Source organism: Mytilus edulis, chromosome 9 (assembly GCF_963676685.1).
Source record: "Mytilus edulis chromosome 9, xbMytEdul2.2, whole genome shotgun sequence".
Lineage (NCBI taxonomy): Eukaryota > Metazoa > Mollusca > Bivalvia > Mytilida > Mytilidae > Mytilus > Mytilus edulis.
Window position 1 is genome coordinate 71871653 of NC_092352.1, and position 27930 is coordinate 71899582.

General features: G+C 32.5%; 2 long non-coding RNA genes across 3 annotated transcripts; one reads left to right on the forward strand and one right to left on the reverse strand.

The window, feature by feature from the left end:
- Positions 1-240: 240 nt before the first annotated feature.
- On the reverse strand, positions 241-5406 carry LOC139488950 (uncharacterized). Of its 2 annotated transcripts, XR_011656119.1 has the most exons (3): positions 5383-5406; positions 1615-1702; positions 241-740 (listed from the first exon to the last, which is right to left on the reverse strand). It is a non-coding gene; the product is annotated as an uncharacterized lncRNA (long non-coding RNA). The 2 variants fall into 2 exon arrangements; XR_011656118.1 differs by lacking the exon at positions 5383-5406 and having other exon boundaries at positions 1615-2234.
- Positions 5407-19774: 14368 nt separating this feature from the next.
- On the forward strand, positions 19775-25768 carry LOC139488951 (uncharacterized). The gene is made up of 3 exons (XR_011656120.1): positions 19775-19864; positions 21887-22085; positions 25379-25768. It is a non-coding gene; the product is annotated as an uncharacterized lncRNA (long non-coding RNA).
- Positions 25769-27930: the final 2162 nt, after the last annotated feature.

A 27930-nucleotide genomic window follows, 5' to 3' on the forward strand; every position in this document is an offset into this window, starting at 1 on the left:
ATTTCTAAATAAATGAAAAAATATTGTTTTGAAATCTTTGTCTTGTTTATTCTATTATGAAAAATAGAACTGAAAAAAATATTTCATATTCTGACTGAATAGTTCACTCTTTTCATGAGGTAAGATTTTCTTTGTTATAGGTTCATTGCAATACTTGTATAGGCAAACAATTTGAATTATATATAACTTTGTGGTGTACATAATAGTATGCTTATAATTGCAAATTTATAATATAAACACTTTTTGTTAAAGTTTTTGCTTTCTTTATTCACAGCTTGCTATGTACAATTATTCAGTCCACTATATAAGAGTGAAGTCAATAAATAATTTCATTCACTAGAATATTCCTGCAATTCTTAGACAAAACATTTTTTCAATCTGTTCTTCAAAGATCTTCCTCTGTACATCTTTATTGAATGGAGAGATTCAAATGAGAAGACAAAGCAAGTTTATTTGGACAACAACATTCTAATATCTTGTTCATTCGTTCCATCTTTCAATTGATAATTACATTGTTGTATTTATATGATCAAGTTCTTGTGCATCAATGATCGTGATGATATGACTCCTTTTTGTTTATAGTCATCATGTTGAAATTTCCTCTTTCAAATAAATGTAGGAAAAAACATGTTCCATTTCAAATTAATAAAAAAGTCGCACTATGGAGAAAAATATCAGCTTTAAGTTTTCCGTTCAGTATTGATCTGTGAATGATGACCATGAAAATCCAGATTTCTGACCTACAAATACACAAACTCAAAAATTATCAGTGAAGAGATCAATAAAATGGCTATTTTATCATGTTTATGATTAATATGATAAACTTTCATTTAAATATTCAAGTACTAAATTACAGAAATCGCTTAAATTTTATAATAGTTTAGTTAAAGTACAGCTTATTTAAAATTATAATAAAAAATATAGGCCACCGATGAGTTAAATAAGATATTACATTTTTAATGCCAAAAAATGGCTTTTTTGCACCAAAGGGAGATAATTTGGAGCTTTTTCAATGATATATGCATTTTAAAAGTCATCTGGGGCCAAACCGAATTGATTGTTTTGAATGATTTGGTGTACCATATGATAAAGATATAAATAAATTGAGTTATGAAAAAAAAATATTAAAACATTTTTCTGAAATTGTTATACCCTAGAGCCTCCTTAAATGTCATTTGATCTCTATTGGAGAAATGTCTCATTGGAAATCAGACTGCTAAGTGTTTCTTATTTTTATATCAACCCAGCCATATTATACCTGTCTAATATCAGGAGCTTGTACATAGTTCAGTGGTTGATGTTGGTTCATACCCGTCATTTTTATTTTTCATAATTTTTTGTTTTTATAAATTAGTCTGGTATATTTGACGTTTGAATTGATGCTCTGTTTCAAATTTGGTTAGTGTTGACTTTTATAGATTACTATAACATGTATAGGGTATGGGTTTTCTCATTACTTACAGGTCATCAATGGCCTCTAATAAGTAATTACAATGCTTACATCCACTAAATTGAACTCTGATGGATAGTTTTCTCTTTCATCATACCACATCTTATTTTAATAAATATTTAATTATTATTCAAGGACAAATTTTTTTATAACAGTGGACTTACCATTTAGGCTTTGTTGACCTCTGTAAATCTTATTTTGTTGATAATTTCTTCTGTTTATAGTTTCCCCTTTATCTTTCATGTTCTTGCCCTACACATAAAAGGGTAAACATCATTTAATGACAAAAATAACTACTACATGTATTACATAATTAGTAGGCAACTGAAAATTTTGTCTTATTTGTATATAACATCAACTTACTCATCATTCTTGCTGTTCAATATCATGAATATTATCATTATTCTATGAATATGAGGTCACAGTAAAATTAACCTTGGCAGGCAGACATCTTTTTTTATATGATACCTTGTAGTCATTCCATACAACAAGTAGACCTATGCTTAAAAAATCTAAGGCCAAAATTAAAAATATGTTTGTTTCCCCTCCCCCCACACGGGTCAAAAATAAGCGCCCGGGTCAAAAAATTATTTTCCACAAAAAAATCGAAATTATTTTTTTCCTGAAAATAATTTGTTTCCATTTTTGGAAAGTGCTTGAAAGCAGAAGGATTGATAATCTAAATAAATACACTCAAATTGAGCACAAACAACTGATAAGTGGCCTGGACTGGACAAGTCAAACCATTCATGTGACCATGCTATGACAATCACATCCAGTTAAAAAAAACTAGAGACTGATGTCGGCCATCTTCGTTGGTAGGCGGGGTCATTAGACATTTTTTTTTAAATAGATACCCTAGTATTATGATTGTGGCCAAGTTTGGTTAAATTTGGCCAAGTAGTTTTAGAAATGATTTTTATACAAGTTACAAAAATGACGAAAAGTTGTTCAATATTGACTATAAAGGGCAATAACTCCTTAAGGGGTCCTCTAACAATTTTGATCATGCTGACTTATTTGTAGATCTTATTTTGCTGAACATTATTGCTGTCTACAGTTTATCTCTATCTATAATAGTATTCAAGATAATAACCAAAAACTGCAAAATTACCTTAAAATCACCAATTTTAGGGCAGCAACCCAACAACAGGTTGTCCAATTCAACTGAAAATTTGTGAGGGGATATATCTTATTCTGATGGACATTTAAATTTTGAAAGATTTGCCCTAAATGTCTTAGATTCAAAGATATGAAGCAAAACCTGCATTTTACCACTATGTTCTAATTTTAGCCATGTCGGCCATTTTGTTTGGTAGGCTGAGTCATCGGACACATTTTTTAAACTACAAACCACAATGATAATTGTGGCCAAGTTTGGTTAAATTTGGCAAAGTAGTTTCAGAGAAGAAGATTTTTAAAAAAGTTACAAAAAATTATGAAAAGTTGTTAAAAATTGACTATAAAGGGCAATAACTCCTTAAGGGGTCGACTGACAATTTTGATCATGTTGACTTATTTGTAGGTCTTACTTTGCTGAACATTATTGCTTTTACAGTTTATCTCTATCTATAATAGTATTCAAGATAATAACCAAAAACTGCAAAATTTCCTTAAAATAACCATTTCACAGGCAGCAACCCATCAACAGGTTGTCTGATTCGTCTGAAAATTTCAGGGCAGATAGATCTTGACCTGATCAACAATTTTACCCCTGTCAGATTTGCTCTAAATGCTTTGGTTTTTGAGTTATAAGCCAAAAACTGCATTTTTCCCCTATGTTCTATTTTTAGCCATGGTGGCCATCTTGGTTGGTTTGACAGGTCACGCCACACATTTTTTAAACTAGATACCCCAAGGATGATTGTGGCCAAGTTTGGTAGAATTTGGCCAAGTAGTTTCAGAGGAGAAGATTTTTGTAAAAGTTTACAGACGACGGACGCAGGACGACAGACGACGAACGCCAAGTGATGAGAAAAGCTCACTTGACCTTTCAGGTCAGGTGAGCTAAAAAAAACCTGCCTTCCTGGTCTGTTTACAAAGGGTAGACCCGGGGAGGGGAAACAGACATTCATTTAAATGTGGCCTGATAAAATGACAAAACCAAGAAAACTTATCATTGACCAAAGAACAATAAAATGCGGTCATGGTTTATATATGAATCTGCCATTCAGACATGCACACCTTACAATTGTTTCATATCTACCAAATATAATCTACCTGTAAATTTAAACATATGATAAACTGACAAAACAATGCAGTGTTTCATTGACCAATGAACCATGCATGAAAATGAGGTCAAGTTCATATAAAATATGACAGACAGCTAAGTGCATCTTACAATTATTTCATTCACTAAATAAAGGGGCCTTATTGCTTACAGTATCCGGAAAATTGACCAAACCACAAAAACTAAATATTTTCAAAGTTCCTTATACCCTGCCAATTTGTTATGGTTGTGCCTGTTCCAAGTCAGGATCCGATAATTCAGTGATTGTCGTTTGTTTATGTGTAACATATCTGTTTTTCAATTTTTTTGTACATTAAATTAGGTTGTTAGTTTTCAACTTTCAACTTGGCTATCATGTGTAAAATCATACAAGTGTTGGGAAAACAGGAAGTTGTCGAGTGATGAATCTGAAAATGCATCACACGGTATAGCTGACTTATTTAACCCTGAAACCAAATTTCAGAAATCCTTCTATTGTAGTTCCTAAGGAAAATGGGACGAAAAATATTCATCGGACGGACTGACTGACGCAAGGATGGATGGACAGACAGGGGTAAAACAGTATACCCCCCCCCCTTTTTTAAAGTGGGGGCATAATTTTAATACGGGGCTAAAAAAACACATGCAAGATGTCAAAACAAAAAGAAGTAACCTAATTCTTACTTGTTAGGGGCTATTTATTTATTGTCGGTTATACATATAACAATACAACATATTAAAGGTCTGTAGAGCTTTTATCCGACATACATATATCATGTATATATGACAAGCACAATTCATTTGTACATGAAACATAAAGCTCATCACTGAGATAGTAGTCTCAGATAGAGGGAGGCAGGGTCAACCAAACTCCCCTATTCAATCTGAATGCAGGACAGAAAGTCACAGTCAAAAAGTCACACACTGTCACAGGACAAAAAGTCACAATTTAGTTTTGAGATTATTTTTCTTTGAACAAGAAAACACTCTTTTTGTATTTTTCTTGAAGTTTTATACATGAACATGATGTAGCAACTTTAAATTAAAATTTATTAAAAACAAATAAATCAGTGCATTAGGTTTGCGCACATTACCATTACATTTGCGCACAAAAATCATTACATTTGTGTGCAGCTTTTGATTACATTTGCACGCATTTTTTAACATGTAAATATAAAAAAAAAGATATAGTATGATTGCCTTTTACAGCTGACTATGCGGTATGGGCTTTACCTCGGGCTTTGCTCATTGTTGAAGGCTGTTTTGGTGACCTATGGTTGTTAATGTCTGTGTCATTTTGGTCTCTTGTGGACAGTTGTCTCATTGGCAATCATACCATACCTTCTTTATGTTGGCTTATGGTTGAAGGCCGTAAAGACCTCTAGTTGTTAATGTCTGTGTCATTTTGGTCTCTTGTGGACAGTTGTCTCATTGGCAATCATACCACATCTTCTTTTTTATATTATGAACAATTTCCTAAAATTAAAAATGAATATATGTAATAAAAAGAAGATATTTCAAAATCTTTTTTCATTTATATTCAATCAATTGTCAACAAATTGTTTGTGACTTTTTGTCCTATTAACTTTGTTACTTTATGCCTGAGTTTGACATGTGTTTGACTTTTTGTCCTGTGACTTTTTGTCGGAATGTCCTGTGACTTTCTGTTTTTGTCCAGGGAGTGTTAAAAAATCACATGTGCAAGTTGAGAGTCAACACTTACACAGGGACTACACAATACTTTTTCAGAAGGCAGTGTCTGCGCGTACCCGCATGTGGGTACGAATAGTCAAATTGCCTTTCTAGGCTGCACGTACCCACATCCGGTTTTGTAATAAAATGCTGTCGGATCGGGAATGAAACGTGAAATATATACGGAATTTGTTGCAATTAGTGAATAAATTGATTAAAACTACTCAGAATTTTTATAAATATACACATAATATATAGGCAAGTGAACAGTTTTTTCTCAGTTAGTAAATATTCTTAAAATGGAAGAGAGTGATATTATAACTGTGGGGAAGACATTTCAGACTTATAATGAATTAGAAAGATTTGTACAGAACTATCAGGCGTTAAATATCATACAATTGTATAAAAGAAATTCGCAGTCTATAGCAGCCGCAGAGAAAAGAAGAACCGGGAGCACAAAAATTAAAGAAGATTTAAAGTATAACAGAATAAATTAGTAGTTTTTAATCGAATTTGCCGCGTTTCTTTTCATTTTTTTTTTTTTTATGTTGATTATTTCTAGTTTTTGTATTGTAAATCGTTCTTGATATTAAGGATATTTCTAATTTCAGTACTTTTCAAATGTTTAGACTGGCAACATTTGATATGTGCAGGGTTGAAATCTGTGCCAAAACAATCATATTGGATATGTAAAATTTGCTCGAAATCTTAACTAGTTACATGAATCTTTTATAATTGGTTTAAATTGATTTATTACTTGCTTCTTTAATTTTTATAAACTCAAGCTTTAATTTTAGTAGTTTTATATATTTTAAAATTTCAGTTTCTGTTTTACATTTTACTAAAAGATTATTTTAAAATATCATATGATCTCATATGGGTATATTCTTAAATTATTAAAATGATATTCTTTAAATTTTCATTTAAATTTTATAATAGTATTAATTTCTATCATGTTTTTCTTTTACAGGGACTGTACAGTTTCATTTTACATCATTGTGCATTTAATTTTGCAATGTTTATGGGCCTTTTTCAAAAAATGTGGATTTTCTTGTACAATCAATATTTCTAAAAAAGTGTAAATATTTTTATCCAATTTTTAGATACACAATTTAGTTTTTGGTGTGTGTAACAAGTTCCAGCAAATTCAATATGACATTTAGCTACAGAAATTGCTTCCAGTGGGTTTCAAAGGGTCCAAAAACCCCAAAATTGCTTGTACGAAATTGAAAAACTAGTCTTTTTTATATGCTGGTTTTAATACCCAGCGGAAATTATTATTTTTCTTTTGTTATTATAAATATATAGGTATCACTGCAGGTATGTATACACAAATACAGGGAATTATTAGATTGTATTAGCATTTTTTTTTACTTTTCATTTCGTACTTAAAAAAATGGTCAACTACATAACACAAATGAAATAATGTTGCCAATAAACAACTGATTATATCCCTTGTAACTAAGGAAGTGCTCTCTACTTACTCTTCATCCTCTGATGACGTGCTTAAAGTTACAGGATGACATCATTGATTAATTTCATTATAGATTAGTTTTGGTGAGTACAAATTACTCCGTAATTTTATTCTATGTCAACTTTGTAACGGCAAAAACATTGATAAATTTTGGCATAAATATTTTTTTTTACATAAATCATTCAAAGTCTATAATACTGACTCTAATTCAATAAAAACCATTTATCTGGTAGTATTAGGGTCAGGAAAAACATCCAAAAACCACAAATAGGTCAACTACATAACGGTCAACTACATAACGTTATGTAGTTGACAAAAAGCGTTATGTAGTTGACAATGCTGAATTAAATTCACTTTAAAATATGTTTCTAAAAAGTGATATTTTAACATGTTTAACTGTTTTGAAAAAAGTGTGATGATTTTTATGGAAATATATATCAAGCAAAATGTAAATATTATTAAAAAAAAATTAGGGACCGAAACTAAATCCGTTATGTAGTTGACATATGTCCCATACTTGTTTCTATGTTATTTTTTAAAATATTTTTGTAGTAGCATTTAAGATTGCATATTTTTATTTCAGGTTGTATTGTTGTTAAACTATTCAATTTCATATATTAAAGTTGAAAATTGAATATTTTTTTGTATTGTTATTTCACAACTGAAATATCCACATTTTTTGAAAACGACCCTTATTATGTATCATTATTTAATAAATACAATTTGAAAATATATTTTTCACACTCTTCACTCTTTCTTCCACGAAATCCCCATATTATCCATAAATTCCGTATATATTTCACGTTTCATTCCCGATCCGATGGCATTTTAATAGAAAACCGGATGTGGGTACGTGCAGCCTAGAACGGCAATTTGACTATTCGTACCCACATGCGGGTACGCGCAGACACTACCTTTTCAGAATGTCAGCAAAAAAGAATCACTGGTGACAGGGGAGTGTAACCGATGAATTGATCCTGAATCAGATAAGATTTTCCCGGTACGTCTAAACACCGCTCAGGAGGACCTCCTGGGTGCACACATGCAGGGCATACAAAGTCATGCGCGTAGCTACGTTTACGTCAAAACGCCCGGGCGTACACTTGATTTTGGGAGAAAATTTTTTTTTTTTTATCTTAATAAATTAAAAGAGTTGGATAAAACATTTGAGCCTTGTAGTTCTTTCTTTTATGACTTTTTTTCGAAGAAAAGAATGACAAATCTACCTTTTTAAACAATTGGAATGGAGAAATTAATTAATCAAAACTTTTATTACAGATCTGATCTTATATGTGTTAGTGACTGAAGTCTAGATAATAAATATTAACAAATAGTGGCATAAATCAATACAAAACTTGAAGCTGTCAAATTTAATTTAAAAACTGCTTTTATCCTCATTTATGCCCCACCGCATATGGATTAAAATATATGAGATCATGTCGCAATGCATTCAACCTATGACATATCCACAAAACCTTTGTCATTGATTCGTATCTAGTTTTTGGTCAAGTCTATACTTTTTGTTAAATGTCGAAGAAAAGAATAGATGATTTTTTTAAGCCAATATCATCTACTGCTACTTCGTCAAATCATACAATTACCGAGCCTCAGATACCATTAGAAGATGAAAACTATGTTGATTCTTCAAAGTCTAATGATAACGCTGCTGCGTATTCGAACATTTCTGCCAGTGCAGCTGCCGATAGTACAAGTGATTGCTCGAGTTATATTGATATCGGTCAACTAAAAGAATCTAGCATTCAAGACTATCAGATAAAAAAAGACATTATCCAGAAAGAATGGGAGTCTATGAGCAGTTTCAAGTTTCCAGCAAGGTATTTTTCTTAAATATAATTTGTTTCAATCGCAGCTTTCTTTTTCTACAGTTTTTACTCAATATTGAAGAATAATATTATTAGAAATCATATGAAATTGAGATTGAAAACAAAGATCAAACCTATGAATCGATTAAGTGGGATAACAACTGCATTTTTTATACATGTGCACGTAAAACAAATTTTTTGTTAGAGGGGTCTAAATACAGCACAAATAACATTTTCCATAAGACCGAAAAAGTGAAAAGTATATTTTAACCAAACGCAATTGACTTACAGGTCGCACAACAGATGTCTTAAAACTCTGCTGACTGCCATTTGCCAGGTGTGATATGGATCCAATACCAATGCAAACAGAACACATAAACTTGCGGAGAAAATGGTATACCGCAAACATGAGGTGCAAAAATGTGTACACAATATCCGGATCTTGACAAATAATGTCTTTACCATAACGGCAATTTAAAATATTTTGTTTTGTTTTCAGGCTCATTGGTGGAAAAATGAGACGCTTAAATGTATCTTGGTTAAAAGAAAACGCATGGATGAGATACTCTATCAACAAGGATGCCATATACTGTGTTTATTGTACTTTTTTTGTCAAACGTGATATGAAAATTAAATCTTTTGGACTTTCTTCTCCTGTAAATGACTGGTCGAACTTGTCACATTTAGTAAAACGACATCTGCAAGATGATTCTGCTCACCATGATTGTGTAAGATTGGGACAAGACTTTTTAGATGTTGCAACTTCAAAATCAAAGTCAATAGCTTCTTCACTGTCATCCTTTTATCAAGAGACAGTAACAAAAAACCGACATATTCTTTCAAAAATAATTGATGTTATCATCCTGCATGTGTGGACATCAAAATATGCCACTTCGTGGACACACTGAAGAAAAAAGTAACTTTATTGCAACATTAAAGACAATTGCCAAATCGGATGAAGTCTTAGCTATGCATCTTGAGACTGCAACGTTAGTTAAATATACTTCCCCGGAAATCCAAAATGAATTGATCGACATATGTGCAGATCAAATACTAGACCAACTTAAAGAATCGTGTAATAACTCACCATTTCTTGCTATACTTGCTGATGAAACAACAGATAAAGCAACTCAAACTCAGCTTTCAGTATGTTTTAGATTTACAGAAACTATTGACAATGAAGTTAATGTCCGTGAATTATTTTTAGGATTCATGCACGCCAAAGCTACAACTGGAGAAGCAATTGCAAATCTACTACTTGAATTCATGAATAAACATGGTATATGTCTACAAAAGCTGAGAGCACAGGGATATGATGGGGCAAGTAATATGTCAGGTAGACATAATGGTGTCCAAGCACTTATTCGTAACCACGCACCCGATGCAGTTTATATGCATTGCAAAGCACATTGTTTGAATTTAGCAATAGTGCATAGCTGTAAAGAGCCTGTGGTCAGAACAATGATGGCAACAGTCCAGGAGATAGCCTTTGCCTTTGAATACTCCGCAAAAAGGTTAGAGGCCTTTTCTGAGGAACTCACTGGGAATGCGGTTGTTAGGGAGGCAATGGATAAAAAAACAAAGTTAAAGAAGCTGTGTGAAACAAGATGGTTTAGCAGATCTGATGCTCTAACAACATCCAAACACGCTTTTCCAGTAGTTGTAGATTCATTGGAGCATCTTCGGAATAATCGTGATGATAAAGCTGGGATGTTTAGAGCTGCTATTCTCCGGTTTGATTTTATCGTGTGCTTAGTTGTCTGTCAGCATATCCTCAACTGTGTTGTTCATCTGTCATATTTTCTACAGGATATATCTTGTGACATGTTATCAGCTATAGATGAATGTCGAGTTGTGATATTGCAGCTTGAACAGATGAGACAAGATGACACAATATGGGAATCTTTGTTTGAAGAAGCAAAAAACATTGCAAATGAGCATGATATTGAACCATCATGTCCAAGACGAGTCGGTCGCCAGCAAAACCGTGCCAATGTTCCTGCAGATAGTGTTTCTGATTATTGGCGAAGGGTACTTTACTATGTTTTTTTTAGACCATCTTATTAATGAACTACAACAGAGACTTATTGTGACAGAGCCCAGATTTCAAGCCAAATGCCTGTTACCTTCACAAGCCACCAAAAATCAAATCACAGATGCTAAAGTTGCTGAATTATTTACAGCGTACAGGACTGACATTCCTGGAGATTTGAACTTCTTTAAAACCGAGGTTGATCGCTGGGTCATCCGTTGGAGTATATCTGCACAGAAACCTTCTTCTCTGTGTGAAACTCTTAACATGACAACGAAAGCTTTATATCCATGTATTTGGAACATTCTCACCGTACTCATTACCATGCCCGTTGCGACAGCTACTGCGGAAAGATCCTTCAGTGTTTTGCGTAGGATAAAGACATACTTACGCACTACTATGCACCAGGAGAGACTATCCGCATTGGGGCTAATGCATATTCACCGAGAACTTCCAATTAATGTAGAGAGAGTTATAGAAACTTTTGCATCACGCAAAAACAGGAAAATGTCTTTTCTGTACTAGTCGAATACTGACTTTGTATTCATTACAAAGTTATTTTGTTATTTAGACATTGGTTGTCGATCCTTCAGCTTGCTGGTTCTAGCATATGCAGTGACTAGTATAATATTGTTATTGTAACTTATTTAACTTATTCCCAATATTTATAAATGTTTAGTTACTTTGATTGTGTTTGACAATGTTACATGATGTACTTGTTATTAAAGTTTTCTTTGGATAGTATAACTAATGAAGCTGAAAAACGATATTGGTTTTGCATTTTTATTTTACACCTGACCATATATCGATAACATTTCGTGTTTTCGTTATAATTTAACGAAATTTGGACATAAAAGTAGGGGAATTAAAGTCAAAATAATTCATGAGCAGATAATGGTTATATTAAAACGAAGTCTTGCTGTTTTACTGCGTAAAATTTTGATTTTTTTTATCAACTGACTGTGATACCCTTTCAAACACGTCTTTAATCCAGTAACTGGATAGGACCGTTTCATCTAGAAATAAATAACCACTCGGAGACTTCAAATTGACACAATGAATACATTAAACATAAGTAAATAAGCAAAAAAGTCCCCAAAGTATGTTGAGTTTGTTTTGACAGAAATTGTATAGCTTTTTTTATAACGCATGAGCTTCCGAGGGACTTTGGTGAGGTTCGGGCGTACACTTAAAAATGGCCTGGCTACGCCACTGAAAGTGCACTCATGGCAGACCCTATATAGTCGCCGTCGTATCTGCACACATGATGGATGTATATATTCGTTATAGATCGTCATACACTTCTCATTTTAGAGTTAAATTTGCAAGCAACCTCTTAAGATTCTAAAATAATAATGCTACTAAAAATATATTATTTCCCCCAATTTTCGCAATTTTTTCGCCATATAAAATATTTAGGCGACTGTGCTTTTAGTGAATATAAACGATGACGAGGCCTCACGAATAAATATAAATATGAAATATACTGGAACATCGATTAGCATAGATCGAGCAGCAGAGTAAACTTCCACATAAATCTCGAAGTTATTTACGCCGGATAATATAGACTGTGCTCCTGAATAAAGTTGTCAAATACATTAATTTGTGTTTTTTACTTCTACAAGAAATTTGATTCAAATGCTAATTACGCACCATTTGCTGAGCAGAGAATCATTCTAAGCCAGGAACCGTCTATACTAACTGATAACAGTAAGAATAGAAAGTCTCTGTAAAAAGGCAGTCAATACTAACAGAACTGTATTAACTTAATGATACATGTACATCAAGTTCCAGCACCTCACCAAGCACCCTTGCCTTGCATACTGAGATGGCAAACTGGTGTGTGTCAGTATTTTAATATAAAACTGCGTAGGTTCATATCGTTTGATTCAACGTTTGTTTGGTTATTTAAATTTTTAAGGATCGTTGTAAAATTATATCTAAATCTTTGTTAAAATACGATTTTAAATTGTTCAATTCTTTCTATTTCATAATTTTGTCAAAGTCTACTTTTTAAAGTTTTAAATTTTACAGAAAAAATGAATATTCCAATTTGATTTGAAGAAAATCTTTTTGAACTGTCATGACATGGTGTTGCAAAGCTGATTACAGGTAACTATAACATACAGTAATTTTCCATTACGACAGTGCGTGTATTCTCGGGTGTGTATAACGTATAGTTTTCTAGAGAACATCCTGTCTACGTGTAATACAGATTGGTGACATTATACAACATTTCTTTGGTTAAATGTGATAAGGTATCTGTGTCCATTCCCTATTTCAACACCACTAATTTTTCGACGAAAAAAAATCAAAAAAAAAAATTATATGAAATTAAGAAGAAAAGTAGCAAATATAAACTTCAGTAATTGCGCATTGAGTAAACACAATTCCAATATTGCATGAACAAATCCGTGAGAAAACGTATATATACATGTATGAATAAAGATGTGTTTTAAAAGACCTATTGGCATTATTTCACACTAGGACCTAAGATAACTAGAACTAAGCAATGGTTGATCCAGAAATTTTCATAAGTGGGGACTCATTGACTGCCTTAGAGGGGTCACGTCCAGTCATGCTTCCGTGATTCCCTATATAATCTACCATTTGTTTCCCAAGATTTAGGAGGGGGGCTGGTACACACATATATATATAAATATACCTCTGCGGCGGAGCCAGCCATTTGAAAAGAAGGGGGTCTCAACCCAGGACAAAAGGGGGAGGGGGTGGTTCCAACCATATGTCCCCATTCAAATACATTGATCGTTCAAAAAAAGGGGTGGTTCCAACCCCCGAAACCCTCCCCCTGGATCCGCCACTGATACCTAGTATGCATGTAATTAAGAACAGCTTTGAATATATGCATATAAAATAATGGTACGTTTAAAAACCGTTCAGGATCTCCTGGTTGCACACAGGACATTAAGTAACTTAGGACATGTATATATAATAGTAAGAGTTCAGGGTATACATTCGATAACTAACATATTTTATAATTTTGTAATTTTTGTTTTGATAAAATCAGAGACATATAATACATGTATTGAGACATATATAATACATGTGTCTCTGAAAAAATCAAACCATCTTTAAAGAAGTTATTTCAGTTTGAATCGACTGTCTTTTGCATTAGAATTCCAAAACGTTAATGTTATTTACAAATGCCAAAACCTGCAAGAAAGAAACATTTATATTCGGTGATTTTTACACTAAACGTTTTCGTAATTTGTTTTAAAAATATTAAAAAGTACATGTACATCGTTTTTTCAAGATTTGTATAGTAACTGGTTTAATTAAGTCCCCTTGATGAAATTTAAATTGCGAGACGCTAATTAATAAACTATGATCTATCTATCGGCATGCGTCGTTATTTGGGATACGTCACGGATGACCGATGGTCATATTCAATACGATATACCAATCATCATTTGAATTTGGGCAATTGATCTTTAATATTTGGACTAATTGGTGATGGCAGAGAATATAAAAGTCGCTGGTGATGGTTAAAAACATATAGAAGTAAACTTTGCAAAAAAAAGGTTTCCTCGGAAAATATATGAATATGCTAAATAATTTTTTTTTTCCAAAATAATAATTAAAGACGTTTAGAAATAACAAATTTTCACAGTTGGGAAATTTTCAATTCAAGTTATTTCATTTTGAAAACGTTGAAAAATATAGATCTTATTATATGTTAAATGTGGGCCGCTTGGAGATCAACTTGTGAAACCCTGCATAATTAGGGTTTGTCTACTTTCGTCTTTTTATATTACCAAACATTCTATAATCAAGGATTTGTACAAGGCCTTGTTATAATGAATATTATCGCCAATATCACCATAATTAAATAAAGAACAGATACAATATTCGCCTAAAGAGTTTGCCATCTAACAATTCAAAATGAAATGTTGAGTCGAAACTGAGGTACCAAATCTATAAAAAGAATCACTATTTTAGTCGAAATTAAACTGTATATAATATTCTTTTTTTCAAAACTCCTGAAATAATTTAACATTAACTATAGAGAGCTTACATATGCAAATCTGTTTAAAAGTATGTGAGCGTAAATAAAATTTGTTTATTACCCCCCCCCCCCTTTTTTCCTTCTATAAAATTTAATTGTAAACGATTTTCGTTCTTAATTTGTGTTTGCTCATTAACTGGGGTTCATGCTGTCAAAAAAAAAATGTCTCATTGTGTAAAAGTTATTGATAAGAAAAAATTGAAGCTTCCAGAAGAATAACGGTACGTCTAAACACCGCTTGAAGGACCTCCTGATTGCACTCATGACATACGAAGTGCACTCAGGACCCTTTATAGTCATCGCACACAGGATGGATGCATATATTCTTTATACGCTTCTTATTTTAGAGTTAAATTTGGTAGAATTTGTAATTCTTAGGAAATAATAATTAAGGGCACGTGTCACTGATTACACAACTACTGAGCCATGAATTATCCAATCAACAAAATTAATTGGATTATCTTTATTGTTGTTTTATACATTGTGTTGTTAGTACAGTGTGACCATGCGGGAAGTAATATTGTGACGTCTAGAATGAATATCACGATGTTTTAAGATTTTCGTCTTTTATTAAAATTTCGTTCCATAAATTTTTAAGTTTTATTCTTAATTTTATTATCATGTCCTGGACCAGTAATTAATTCTTTGCACGAGTTTGAAAAGGGAAATAATTATAAATGTTCATACTTTAAAAGAATTTATATTAATTAAATTTTTGTATATGGAATCCGTTCTAAACGGTAAAAACCGTACTTTTCAAACAATCAAACTCATATACATGTAGTAGATGTTATTGCGTAAACCCCTGAGGGTTTACGCAGTATATATTGGACGAGTGATGTAGTCTTTCGGAACACCGGATGTTATTCGGAACACTTCTGTTCTTTCTATGACCACCTTTCAAATACATGCGCAATATCTATGACCACCTTTCAAATGCATGCGCAATAGCTTACTAATCTGTTGAATATGCATTAGCATCTTAAGTTGCTATAGAGATATTTTACGTATGATCTGAAATTTATTATGATATAATATTTTCTTGCACACGATTACAAGCTGCTAATATTAACCTACATGCGTAGTATTTTAATTAGTCAAACGATGTAACCAGCTGTGTTTAGATATGAGATAAGATTTCATGTAAACAATGCGCTTTATATTCTGAACGAGAATAATTAAAAATAAAATCTTTAGAAAGAGTTTTAGTAGCATTTTATTTTAGATTTTACGTTTATAGTAAAGATGTACATGTTGTAAAAAGCAAGCTATTTATTTTTTTATACTGAAAGTCTTTCTTGCATATGATTAAATTACAGTTATTTTTTTTGGTTAAATATTGCAACTTTAAGAAAAGAAAAATGGTTATTAAAAATCAAATTAAATAGTTATTGAATATGAAAAAATAAAATATTTTGAACGAGAACAATTAAAAATAAAATCTTTAAAAAAAGTATGAGCACTTTTTGAAATTTTACGTCTAGGATAGACCACGGACATGGAAATATAATCATAGATACGTGCCTCAAATAGGTGTAAAAACGAGGATTTTTCAAAATGCGACTGATAAGTATAGATATTCAATATGAAGGGGGAAAAAATAATCATGACTGAAATCTAAATCTAAAATTTATTTTAAAAAAATACACATTTGACCGTGCAGATGTAAGAAATGATACTTCAAGCAATGAAACAACGAATTAAATGTGCCACTTTAATTACGACTGATAACCTAAAATGAATCATGCATGCATTTTTAGCAGACTTAACCAGGTCGGCTAATAAGATATCGAATATAAAAAAGAAGATATGGTTTGGTGTCAACGAGACAACTATCTACAAGAAACCAAAATAACACAAAAATACAAACTATGGGTCCCCGTACGGCCTTCAACAACAGGCAAAGCACGTACCGCATAGTCGGCTATAAAAGGCCCCGAAATGACAATGTAAAACAATCAGTCAAAAAAGAAAATTAACAAAGTCCGTATCATCGTATGCGTAACTTAGTTGCTCACCAGAGGAACGCTACGCAAGCGTTTAAACCCGCGTTCCATAAGTTTGAAGTACGTCGAAATGCAAAGGTATACGCTTGGTGAACGCTTTTACTTCAGGAAAATTTGAATGGAACATAAAAATTTTCATTCAGCTCATGCGTTTGTCAAGCGTATACCTGTAAACTGCACGCACATAATATACACGCTACACGAGCGTTGAAAACGCTACAGATAAGTTTGAGACACGTTAAGGGCACATTGCATATACAAAAATACTCGTCGCCTTAAAGCTTTTATTCAGGAGAAGTCCGATACGGGTGAAACTTCATCAAACCTACAGAAGATATTACACCCTCTCCAACCATGCAACATGGGACTAGACATAGAAGTACAGGAACTACTCCCATTAGTTTGAGCTGTACAAGATCTACAAAAATATCCCGCCTGCCTCAAAGGTGCATAGGATTGACCACTAATGATACCTAATATATATATAATGCCAAACATTTGGGTTTACGATTGCATTTCTTTTTTTTAAAGAAAGCAACTTGTTTCTCATTTTTATCGAACTTGTCCAGGAATTTTATTTTTGAGTTATACGAATATTTTAAGAAATCCGTTTTTATTAAGTTTTTTTTCTCTAATTAAAGTCGTTTTGTCCAGTTTCACAAGCCTGTAACGAATTTCAATGCGAAAATAAATTCTGAAAATGAACTTGTCTCCGTTTTCGTCTCCGTTTTTTGAAAATTATGATATTTTGGGTATAATTATTTCTAAAAAATATGTAAGTTAGATTGTAGTAGCGAGAAATTTTAAAAAAGAAGATGTGGTATGATTGCTAATGAGACAACTATCCACAAAAGACCAAAATGACACAAACATTAACAAAGAAAGACTATTTCGAAGACAGTTTATTGACACGAAATCCGTTCAAACCACGACTAAGTCTTCGTGCACAGATTTCCGTTAAGGTTAAACTGAATATTGTACATAATTGTCTTCTCTTGTATAATGGTTTGTTGAGAATAAAGATATACAAATGTAATAAAATTTGATATTCAGTCAACATTGTGTTTGTTTAAAAACTTGATTTAGAGAGAGAGATAGAGAAAAGAATCACACTGAAAAACAAAAATCGAACTTGTTACAGAAAAAAAAACGCAACTATAAAATAATTTTCTTTATTCGTGAACTGCAAAACACAACAAATTAATTTACTCGTCATCATGAAAAATAAACTGAAAAAGCACATCGAATGAGATATATGTTTTATTTTTTCTATATGCAAATTCATGTTAAAGGTAAAACTGAACTAAACAATACAATTCCTAAAAAACAATAAAGATAATCCAATCAATTTTGTTGATTGGATAATTCATGGCTCAGTAGTTGTGTAATCAGTGACACGTGCCCTCATTATTTTATAAGAATTAACATATCTATCTAAGTTCGATTCAGGCGCGGATCCAGAGGGGGGTTCCGGGGGGGGTTGGAACCCCCCCTTTTTTTGGCCGATCAATGCATTTGAATGGGGACATGTAGTTGAACCCCCCCTTTTTTTGCCCTGGGTTAGGACCCCCCTTTTTAAATTGGCTGGATACGCCCCTGCGATTTCAACTTCTTCCAAAATTTAACTCTAAAATAAGAAGCGTATAACGAATATAAACTTCCATCATGTGTGCAGATATGATTACGGTAATGGGTCCTGAGTGCACTTTGTATGTCCTGAGTGCATTTTGTATGTCCTGAGCGGTTGTTTAGACGTACCCGAAGAATAAATCATTTCCTGAAACTAAAATACATTTATCTGTAATTAAAGAAAATTCGCCTAAAACATTCTCTCAAAGATTTAAACAATTAATTGTAAAATAATTAATTCAACGTCGGACTTTCTGTCTGTTTACTAATACTTTTCTTGTTCAGTTTAGTTTATACCCATAATAGATGAACGGAAATAAGTACTTTTTTTTAGGAAAATTTACAATTAGATGAACGGAATTAAGTACTTTTTAGGAAAATTTACAACTCAAATTTTCAAAAACAAAATTCTACACTTTTTACCTGGATGTTTTTCTCTGTCTCGAAGCCGCAACCTTTGACCCCGTATCAAACGTAGCGACCAACACCTCACATGACGTATTCTCGATGTTGAGGTATTGACAATATACAATCACATTTATCAATCACATTTATCAATATACAGCAAGTAAGTAATTTGGTGTTGAATGCCAGTAGATCAGAATTTGTTAATTGAACTTTACCTGTTTAAGGGGCACTAGCTGCCAAATTCATGTTCTTCATCGATTTTAATAAAATTCACATAACGTGTATATAGTGTTGAATTGTTTATTAAAATGTTGCGCACAATCTTGGCTGATATGCATAAAACCATTATATTTCATGACACTGCATGAAAAAGAAATTGACTTATCGCATAATACCAGAACCAGAAAAAAATATATTGAATCTAATATCTCTGCCAGAACTAAAAAATAAACTACAGTAAGTCCACATACACATAAGAGGGTATGGATGTGAATTAACAGAATAGAGAACAAAGGACAAAGAAAAAAAAGGAATAAAGAATAGTGAAAGAAAGAGAATAATGGAAAAAAGTGTAAGTTATTAAAAATATAACTAAAACAAGAATGTGTCCCCAGTACACGGATGCCCCACTCGCACTATCATTTTCTATGTTCAGTGGACCGTGAAATTGGGATAAGAACTCTAATTTGACATTAAAATTAGAAAGATCATACCATAAGGAACATATGTACTAAGTTTCAGGTTGATTGGACTTCAACTTCATCAAAAACTACCTCGACCAAAAACTTTAACCTGAAACAGGACGAACGAACGGACGAACGAACGGAGGCACAGACCAGAAAAAATAATGCCCCTCTACTATCGTAGGTGGGGCATAAAAAGAAGACAGAAAAAAAGACACCCCTCCGAGACGAGCCTTGCATGCACTGTTATTTAATACCCAAGGTTAATTTTACGGCGGCTCATTTTATTTTGGCTTAGAAATAAACATAATTGACAAGTTTCTTTCCCCTGCATTCTCGATCCCACATGTAAATAGCACGGTAATTTCAAAAAGACATTGATACATCATTACAACACTTGCCGTCAGTATTTGAATATATTGATTAAGAAGGTATAGAAGATTAATGCACGCACACTATTATCCACCACTGGCCTACATAGTTAGTCCGCAAACAACGAGGGTCATAAAAACCCAGCACTTTGAAGTTTTGAACACAGCCACCGGCATGGTGTGAATCTGAAAGCTTCCCACTATCCATTTCTACCCATAGAAAACTTTTGCCTTTCATTTATCAAAAATGAAATATGTTGATATTAATGGTATATAAGAATTATTGGGGAATTCAAACCATTCCTATTGTAAGTGATAAAACTAAATTTATATCAGGGTGATTGAAATGAGGAAAAAAAGGGGGAATCAGGAGTTCAGGGCCCCCTGTTTGGGAAAAGAATTGGTTGATTATATATGGAATCACTGAGTCATGGCAGGAGCAGGCCCCTCTTAGGCAGTCGGTGGGCCCCACTTATGAAAAATTCTGGATCCACCACTGTGGTCATGGTGGTCTTCAGTTGTATTATCTTTTAAAAAAAAAATTACACCTGTATAGTGTATATTCTTTAGTGTAAATCAAGGGAAAATACTGTGAACTATCTGTGCATTGGGGCTTATTAAAAGGTATTTCGGGGGGAAGAAAGAAGGGAGGGTGAGTCCATGGGAGATAATCCCCACCCCTTTCAATTTGAGAATATGCTATTATCTTGTAAACGGTCCAGATCCCTCAACCAGATCCCCATCCCTAAACCATATATATTCTTGAATGGGACGATAAAACAAATCAAATGAAATTAAAAGGAGGTCTTTGGGGGTTACCCCACTCTGTTCAATTTGAGAATGTGCTATTATCTTGTGAACGATCCAGATCCCCACCCCTAAACCATATATATTCTTGTCGGGGACAATAAAATTAATTTAATGAAATAAAATAAAAGTGAAGTCCCACCCCCTCTAGTTTGAAAACTTGTAAACGGTCAAGATCCCCACCCCTAAACCATATTTATATATTCTTGTATAGAACAATAAAACAAATCAAAGGAAATATAGGGAGAGTCCATGGGGTTCACCCCCACCCCCACATGTTTGAGAAACTTTTAAATGGTTGAGATCCCCTGTCATCCAGTGGTTAGGTGAAAAAAATTCAGGATCCCTGATCCCCACCGTCAAACCATATATATTCTTGTATGAGACAATAAAACAAATCAAATGAATATAGGATCATCCCCTTTGTCTTGGGTTGGGAACCCCCCTTTTTAAAATGGCTGGATCCGCCCCGGCATACCATCTAGCTAGCTATAAAGGCTTTAAAAATATGAAATCAAACAAGGAAATTAACAGTGTAGGCAACTGTTTTGAATTTAAAAAAAAAAAAGTCTTTTACATATATATAACAATGTTAAATTTTTTGTGCATTTATTTTTGCTTATCGTATTTTCAATAATAGACAAAATTGCATGATTGAATATTGTAATTTAAGAAAAATCAGCATACATGATATAAAATGGGAAGTGGAAACTGGGAATTTGACAAAGAGACAACAACCCAATCAAAGAGCAGACAACGGCCGAAGGTCACCTATGGGTCTTCAATGCAGTGAGAAAAATTCGGCACTGGTCTTCAGCTCATAAATATGTATCAGAAATGAAAACAAGATACAGCTTTCAGTTGTATTAATAAAAACCTCACAATAAGTTCTGAATATCAGAATATACAGTATTGCAAGATTCTCTCAAAATGTACACATAGAGCTGAAAAACTGTCAGTGACTGTAAAATTAATCATGCTTACATTAAAGTCCATGGAGTCCATCTTAATATGCATACTCTCGTACAAAGGAATATAAGTATGCAATAGACATCAAGTTTTCAAAAATAAGAGTATCTATGCCATTAATTTACGACAAGATCTTAATCAAGTAATAATTTCGGTTTGTTTAAATATTTCGGAGGTTAGTATGACCTCCTCTTTGGTGATGATGTTTTCGTTTTAAAGTTGGGAAAATTGTTTGTACATGTACCAACAAAAATAAAAACACAAATTCAATCTAGAATTATGTTTTTATCATTTTTTTATGTTTAGGTTGTCAGCAAGATGAAAAGGACAAGTATGCAGTTCAAAATTCAAAATGTGGATAAGTTGAGGTTCTAGGTCTTACCTTTGCAGATTTTCATAGTTTGCATGAATGAATTCAAAGGTTATATGATGGACAGCAGAGAAAGAAAAAAACAACTTTTCAATTATCCTGCTCCTGGATAAATGTAAAACATCTTGTTTTTCGGTAAGTTTTATGCTCTGTTTTGATAGTGTTAGTGCATTCATCTTTCCAGTCTTTCCTCTAAATTGTAAGTTTTTGGTGAGTGTTCACCATGAATTTCAGTAAGTAACTTGTGGATTTACATGTATATACTCAAAATTTAGTACTAATATTAATGGGATTTTAGCATGACATCCTGCCAAATGCTTGTAAATCATGTTTAGGTTCCAGAACAAACAAGTATTTGGACTGTACGCATACAGTCTGCCCAATTTTAAGAAGTTGGTCAAGTTTATTACAAACAAATGTACAGTACAGATCAACATAACTGAAATCTTTAATAGATTAATACAAAAAGTTTAATTGCAGTTAAAATAAAAACACAGGTTTGGTTGAGCTGGTACCAAACAGTACAAGTATACTTAAATGGTCTGACTGTACACATATGGTGGGACTGTAAGTTCTGGACCATAAAAGTAAGATCTGAATACTGATATGGTCTGGAACATTTATACATGTCTTAAAATTAATATCAAACACATTGGTGTTTTTGAACTTGGTAATAAGTTATGTGATAGAACTATAATATTTTGGGATATCAAAATCAAAAATATCCCATTTTTAGCTCACCTGTCCCGAAGGGACAAGTGAGCTTATGCCATCACTTGGCGTCCGTCGTCGTCCGTCGTCTGTCGTCGTCTGTCGTCGTAAACTATTTCAAGAATCTTCTCTAAAACTACTGGGCCAAATACTTTCAAACTTTAACTGAATGTTCCTTAGGGTATCTAATTTATAAATTGTATCCGAAGTTTTGATCTATCAACAAACATGGTCGCCATTGCTAAAAATAGAACATAGGGGTCAAATGCAGTTTTTGGCTTATAACTCAAAAACCAAAGCATTTAGAGCAAATCTGACGTGGGGAATATTGTTTATCAGGTCAAGATCTATCTGCCCTGAAATTTTCAGATGAATCAGACAACCCGTTGTTGGGTTGCTGCCCCTGAATTGGTAATTTTAAGGAAATTTTGCTGTTTTTGGTTATTATCTTGAATATTATTATAGATAGAGATAAACTGTAAACAGGAATAATGTTCAGCAAAGTAAGATTTACAAATAAGTCAACATGACGGAAATGGTCAGTTGACCCCTTTAGGAGTTATTGCCCTTTATAGTCAATTTTTAACCATTTTTCGTAAATCTTAGTAATCTTTTACAAAAATCTTCTCCTCTGAAACTACTGGGCCAAATACTTCCAAACTTTAATTGAATGTTCCTTAGGGTATCTAGTTTGTAAATTGTATCCGAAGTTATGATCTATCAACAAACATGGTCGCCATTGCTAAAAATAGAACATAGGGGTCAAATGCAGTTTTTGGCTTATAACTCAAAAACCAAAGCATTTAGAGCAAATCTGACGTGGGGAATATTGTTTATCAGGTCAAGATCTATCTGCCCTGAAATTTTCAGATGAATCAGACAACCTGTTGTTGGGTTGCTGCCCCTGAATTGGTAATTTTAAGGAAATTTTGCTGTTTTTGGTTATTATCTTGAATATTATTATAGATAGAGATAAACTGTAAACAGGAATAATGTTCAGCAAAGTAAGATTTACAAATAAGTCAACATGACGGAAATGGTCAGTTGACCCCTTTAGGAGTTATTGCCCTTTATAGTCAATTTTTAACCATTTTTCGTAAATCTTAGTAATCTTTTACAAAAATCTTCTCCTCTGAAACTACTGGGCCAAATACTTCCAAACTTTAATTGAATGTTCCTTAGGGTATCTAGTTTGTAAATTGTATCCGAAGTTATGATCTATCAACAAACATGGTCGCCATTGCTAAAAATAGAACATAGGGGTCAAATGCAGTTTTTGGCTTATAACTCAAAAACCAAAGCATTTAGAGCAAATCTGACGTGGGTAATATTGTTTATCAGGTCAATTTCTATCTGCCCTGAAATTTTCAGATGAATCAGACAACCTGTTGTTGGGTTGCTGCCCCTGAATTGATAATTTTAAGGAAATTTTGCTGTTTTTGTTTATTATCTTGAATATAATTATAGATAGAAATAAACTGTAAACAGCAATAATGTTCAGCAAAGTAAGATCTTCAATTAAGTCAATTTGACCAAAATTGTCAATTGACCCCTTAAGGAGTTATTGCCCTTTAAAGACTTTTTTCACAATTTGTTCATCATGTTGACTTACTTTAAAAAATCTTCTCCTTTGAAACTGCTGTTTCAATTTCAGCCAAACTTAGGCTAAATGAGTTTCAGAGTATCTAGTATAAATTTTATATTTTATTTCCTTGTATGTCAAGAAACATAGCTCCTATGACTAAAATAGAACATAGGAGAAAATGATTATTTTTTTTGGCTTTTGAAGAAAATAGGACGATCCAAAAAACATTTAAATAAATTGAAAAGCCAAAATAATCATTGATGAGAGATTTAACCAAAAGAATTAAGGTGAGCGATTCAGGCTCTTGAGAGCCTCTTGTTACTTTTAATAAAGAAGAAGATTATTGATGTATGTTTAAATGTATATTAAAATGAGACAGCAAGCCAACAACACAAAAAAAAAGGATAAAACATACATATTTTGTTTGTATCAATGTTATAATTTCCAATATGTTCAAGGTATTTTTTCATTGAAATAAAACACAAATTGAAATCTGTCTGAACTTCAAAAGCTTAAAGAAATATTGTTTCTGTTGTCTGCATTTTGTATAATATATTGCAAATTCTTGTGAATAATGGAATGTTATTATAGTTGTCTAAAGTTTTAACTTTTAACATTGATCTTTATACTGTAAAATTCATAAATTATTGCGTGCATTTATTATTGTGATTCTGTCATTTTAGACTTAAATGCGATTTTATATTTTACGATTTTGAAAAATCCTGTTTAATCCATATAAAATATTTCATAATACGAGTTTAAATTATTGCGTTTACAACTCCGTTGCATTTTTCGCAATAAAAAAAAAATTGCATTAATTCCGAATTTACAGTATATATATATATATATTATGTATATAACTTGGGAAAATACCCAAATTTTATAAAGAAGAATAAATTAATTGATTGTTATATGGTATTAGAATAGGAAGATGTGGTATATTGCTAATTTGACAACCCTCCATCAGAGACCAAAGGATGTAGGCCGTTAGCAACTGATGACACTGGACAACCTTTAACAATCAGTAAAATCCATACGCATAGCTATTTTTATTGAAAATCATATTATTGCTACATGTATGAAAATAATTTTGTATAATCCATTACTTTAGATTTTATTGGTTCTTTTTCAGAAGGATTGAAATTCACCACCTAAAATAAATGGAGAAAACATAGAAACAAGACCAGAATAAATTCAAAGAAAAAAGTTGGATCAGTTATTATTTTCATCACTCAGTCAATGATTTGAAGTTCTTTTAAATTCAAAAAAATATTGAAACCACAATAATGTCAAAGTTCTGTGCTGAATGTCCAAAAAGTGGACTATACCATCAAACAATGCTGGATGATAAGAAACTATTAATGTTTTGTGTTGAGGGATATTGTGAAAAAAATAGATTTACTTAAATAGCTACTAGTATGTTAAGCCTAACAATAGAGTTTTTATTGATTTCAAATGGCAAATAATTGTGTTTCAAGAAAGTATTCTATAATTCATGAATAAACATATATTGATACTTACATTATCTGCTTTGTTGTTTAAAAGTTTAGTTTTGAACAGTTAAAGAACAATATGCTAAATTAACATTTCCCAAGAAAAAAAGATATTCAATTAAAAAGATTCATCTTATAATAATTTACTACCAAATAGAATACATTGTAACATACACATTACTGTTTATTTATATCTATATATTTACAATTAGAATCCCATAGGATTTTAATTTGTCCCATGGGATATTAAAAATCCCATGGGATAATAAAAATCCCATGGGATTTTTTTTGTCCCATGGGACAACAAATATCCCATGGGACTACAATAATCCCATGGGACAAAAAAAATCCCATGGGATTTTGCCCTGTCCCATGGGATATTGAAAATCCCATGTTTTTATAATTCAAATTGCAAAATAAATATGAAAGTAACTGTAGAAAACCAATGAAATTATTGAATCCCATGTAATTCTGCACATTTTGGTTATATACATGATATTGTAGCTCTTGTTTGAGGCGGCGGCGGATTTGCAAATGAGTGTTTTGCAAATTAAAAGTGTCCAGTGTTTATAAACCACAAAGAAACAAAACTACAGTAACCGATGTAGTCGTAATTGCGTGTCGATATCTTGTCAATCGTACGGTTGTTTTATCCGACTAACTAACTTGATACGGACAATATTCTTTAAATTACCATGGTCTGTTGTTTCTAAACTTGATATTGGAATTAGGTGAAAAGTCAAAGTTGAAATCATAAATAAGTGTTCCGTGATAATTGTTTTCGAAAATCTAATTTGTTCATAATTCTTTAAAGTAATAAACTGTTTTCAAATAAATTTTGATCTTCCCTCTTCTGATCACCAGCATGGCTAAAGGTATTACTTCCAAAGGTATTGTGAGGGGTGTGAGGTGACACGTCCAGGTATTCAAGCGATTTCCTGTCGGGCTTGCAAGTTCACGCATCGTTTCACTTCTGCAGGTATTGATCAGTGTACACGGCTGATAACATTTAACTTTCCATTTTGAACTATCAGATGTATAATATACAACTCTGTCTTACTTGTCATTACCAAACTCATACGCCTGTTTATAAATAACATTTCTGGTGTAAAGAATATTATTCATAAAAATATAAATAATGCCCAAAAAATAAGATTTGATGAAATTAAAATCTATTTAAATATTTTTTCCAAGGGTGAATTTGGGAAAATATAATATATACTCATTGTCAAAAGTGAAGGACAGATTGGAACATACCATAAATATTGATTTAAAAAAATGTACGTACTTGCCGACGATTCGTTTATGCGACTGGATAGAAAGTTACGGTACTATAGCGCAATTTAAAATATATACATGTACCTGATATTCATATGATGAAGACATAATCTTTTAATCAGTTTAATTTAGGTCTGGAGCTTGCATGTCAGTTAACTGCGAGTAGTCTGTTGTTATTTATGTATTATTGTCATTTTATTTATTTTCTTTTGTTACATCTTTTGACATCGGACTCGGACTTCTCTTGAACTGAATTTAGATGTGCGTATTGTTATTCTTTTACGTTTCTACATTGGCTAGAGGTATAGGGGGAGGGTTGAGATCTCATAAACATGTTTAACCCCGCAGCAATTTTGCGCCTGTCCCAAGTCAGGAGCCTCTGGCCTTTGTTAGTCTTGTATGCTTTTAAATTTTAGTTTCTTGTGTATAATTCGGAGTTTAGTATGACGTCCATTATCACTGTACTATTATGCATATTTTTAGGGGCCAGCTGAAGGACACCTACGGGTGCGGGAATTCTCGTTACATTGAAGACCCATTGGTTGCCTTCGGTTGTTGTTTGCTCTATGGTCGGGTGGTTGTCGCTTTGACATATTCACCATTTCCTTTCTCAATTTTATGTATACATTGAACATAAGAAAAAAAATATATTTTGAATAAATAGGGGTAAAAGTGTTGTAAATAGACTAGTCCACGTATGCCAACAGTATGTAATCATCGAATGTCAATAGACTATTGTATACCAGAAGAAGAAGAGAACCAATTTAATTTAAATACAGGTCGATGTATAACTTTTGCTTTGGTTCATTGAAGTTGTGGACATATTAAAATCACAGATTTATAATTCAATAAGATTGTTCCCGAACAAAGGAAGGAATTCGTCATCACAATTGTTATATATGCCACTGGACAA